Raw genomic sequence first — 3,262 nt, forward strand, 5'->3', positions numbered from 1 at the left:
CCTATTTCCTCGGCTCCCTCCCCCGCGACCAATTTCACCCTGTCGAACTTTCGCCATAAATTTTCCCACACTCTGTAAGAATTTAGCGTTATTTAATATATCATAAGTTGCTAGATGCCCCCTGCTAGATGTAATGAAGGACTCTAGCAGGAATCGTTTCCTCAGTTTCTCTGGCTTCACACTCCGATAAAATATGATGTGATGTCTCGCCTCTACCGCTAAGAGGACTTAATGGCTTGTGAACGAACATTTCAACGGGAATAGTTACAGTATTACCACAGTCATGAAGCTTGAGTTGTTGAGGTTGCTAGGAACAATAGACTATGCAGGTACTATTTCGCATTACCTGTTATGAGGCGATAGTAGCGATCCTAGTGGTTAGAAACTATCTATGGATGCATATTTATTGCATATTAAGCTTCGTCACTGTATATACTAGACTGTGGTATTACTACTGGATCAAGAAATAAAGTGTTTGTGCTCTTTCTTTTTTCTTTTTTTGATCGAGATAACAGTATGAAAATTTCGAAAAATCTTGCTAGCGTAGTCCATACAACTCGTACAGCAGCCATGATAACCATAGAATCTTCCAGCAGTTTTGTTCCTATTTCGCTGTAGCGTGGCATTATTGACGTCCACAGGTCCGTTGAGATTTGGAATACACATCGTGTTTCCCACGTTTTCCGCTGGTGTCTTTTGTCTTCATATTTTATATATATATATATATTATTATTATTATTATTATTATTATTATTATTATTATGTACCGAAGTACATATGATATTTCCATGCAGATATTCTGCGTTATCATACGATGAAAGAGTAATGGAACGGAGAAAAATTCTCTCCGGCGCCGGGATTTGAACCCGGATTTTCAGCTCTACATGCTGACGCTTTATCCACTAAGCCACACCGGATTCCACCCCGGCGTCGGAAGAATCGTCTCAGTTTTAAGTTCCAACTCTTGGGTTCCCTCTAGTGGCCGCCCTCTGCACTACGTCATAGATATCTATGAACCTAGGACCGAAGTCCACACATGTGTTGAGGTGCACTCGTAATGAGTGGCTAGTTGGCCGGGATCCGACGGATTAAGCGCCGTCTTAAATCACGAAGTGATTTTCGCATATCATATATATTATTATAATGTACCGAAGTACATATGATATTTCCATGCAGATATTCTGCGTTATCATACGATGAAAGAGTAATGGAACGGAGAAAAATTCTCTCCGGTGTGGCTTAGTGGATAAAGCATCAGCACGTAGAGCTGAAAACCCGGGTTCAAATCCCGGCGCCGGAGAGAATTTTTCTCCGTTCCATTACTCTTTCATCGTATGATAACGCAGAATATCTACATGGAAATATCATATGTACTTCGGTATAGGCCTATTATAATAATATATATGATATGCGAAAATCACTTCGTGATTTAAGACGGCGCTTATTCCGTCGGATCCCGGCCAACTAGTCACTCATTACGAGTGCACCTCAACACATGTGTGGACTTCGGTCCTAGGTTCATAGATATCTATGACGTAGTGCAGAGGGCGGCCACTAGAGGGAACCCAAGAGTTGGAACTTAAAACTGAGACGATTCTTCCGACGCCGGGGTGGAATCCGGTGTGGCTTAGTGGATAAAGCGTCAGCATGTAGAGCTGAAAACCCGGGTTCAAATCCCGGCGCCGGAGAGAATTTTTCTCCGTTCCATTACTCTTTCATCGTTCATATTTTTTGCCAAACTCCTTGACTCTTCTTGATAATGGAGAGTATCTTTGTGCTTAATGCCGACTTAATTGATTTTCCTTTATCAGCTGACCGAAAAATTTTTCCTGTTCACAGAGGCTAATATTAAAAGAGAAAACATAGAATCTGTTGCCCCTTTGAGAACTCTCTTTGTACATTTTTCCAGAGGCAGCATCTTTGACTTTTACTAAACACTTGAAAATTGTTCCTGATTATATTGTGATCTTATAGTCTACAAATTTTAAAAGGATACGTTAACTAACTTATCAACTTAAGTTCACGGCATAGTTCCGAAGTTTTCAGTAAGAGTTTATAATGAGCGATTTTGAAGTTAATAAGATTCTGTATTAAAAATAAAGGTTCAAGAAGACATGTAACACGCAGGAAGACCTTCGCATTGCAAGGTGTTTATTCACACAATACTTTAAAGTAAAAACTGCCAAAATGTACATTTTGTGGCTCGATAATAAGAAATATAGCAACACATAGAAGAGTATGTAATAAACAAAACTCTACTTTGGGTGAAACCTAGTGTTAACAAAGTGAAATTCTATTTTAAATGTAAGAGACTTTTAATCTTTCTGGTTATGTAGACAAAATTAATGGCTAGTTGCTAAGAGTGATTTTAGTGTTGATTGGTAATCATGAAAATTAACATCTGCTAAATTAAAAGATATGGTATCCATTTCAAAATTAAAAAATCTTATAACTCAAATTACAGGAATAAAGTTACGAAATTTTGTACTTGGAATGTAACTAAACTAGTCTTTATAGAACAGCAGCAAAAGAACTAGCTAGATATGGAATAGATTTTGTGGGAGTACAAAAGGTTAGGTTAGATGGGAATGACTTACTACAAATAGGAGATTACTTGTTGTATTATGGGGAAGGAAACAATATTCACCAATTAGGAACAGGATTCTTTGTTCATAAAAGAATAAAATAAGCAGTTCAAAAAAGGACGAATTTATCAGTGACAGGTTATCGTATTTAGTACTTAAGGGCAGATGGTGCGATATCATTGTTATAAATCCTCACGGCCCTATAGAAGAGAAAGACGACCATATAAACGATAGCTTCTGTGAGGAATTGGAACACACTTTCGATCAGTTATCTAGATATCACATGAAAATTTTATTTGGGATTTCAAAGTTAAAGTAGGACGGGAGGATATTTTTAAACCGACTATTGGAAAAGAGTACTAGTAATGGCAATGGAGGTAGGTAGTCAACTTTGCCAAATCGAAAAATTTAATTGTCAAAAGTACAACATTCCCTCATAAGAATATTTATGTAAATATACTTGAACTTTTTCAGATGGATAGACACACAACCAAATAAATCACATCATGATAGATAAACGGATTCATAATAGTATAGTAGACATTCGGACCTTCAGGGGGCAGACTGTAATTCTGACCATTATTTAGTAATTGGAGAACTAAGATAAGGACTATCAGTAGTCAAGCGATTAGAGCAACAAGTTAATATTAGTAGATTCAATATTTTGAATTTAAAAG

The 3,262-nt window shown here is 37.2% G+C and overlaps 1 non-coding gene across 1 annotated transcript; it reads left to right on the top strand.

The window, feature by feature from the left end:
- Positions 1 to 1,616: 1,616 nt before the first annotated feature.
- Positions 1,617 to 1,688, top strand: TRNAY-GUA (transfer RNA tyrosine (anticodon GUA)). Its single transcript has one exon. It is a non-coding gene; the product is annotated as a tRNA-Tyr (tRNA).
- Positions 1,689 to 3,262: the final 1,574 nt, after the last annotated feature.

Source organism: Periplaneta americana, chromosome 11, assembly GCF_040183065.1.
Source record: "Periplaneta americana isolate PAMFEO1 chromosome 11, P.americana_PAMFEO1_priV1, whole genome shotgun sequence".
Lineage (NCBI taxonomy): Eukaryota > Metazoa > Arthropoda > Insecta > Blattodea > Blattidae > Periplaneta > Periplaneta americana.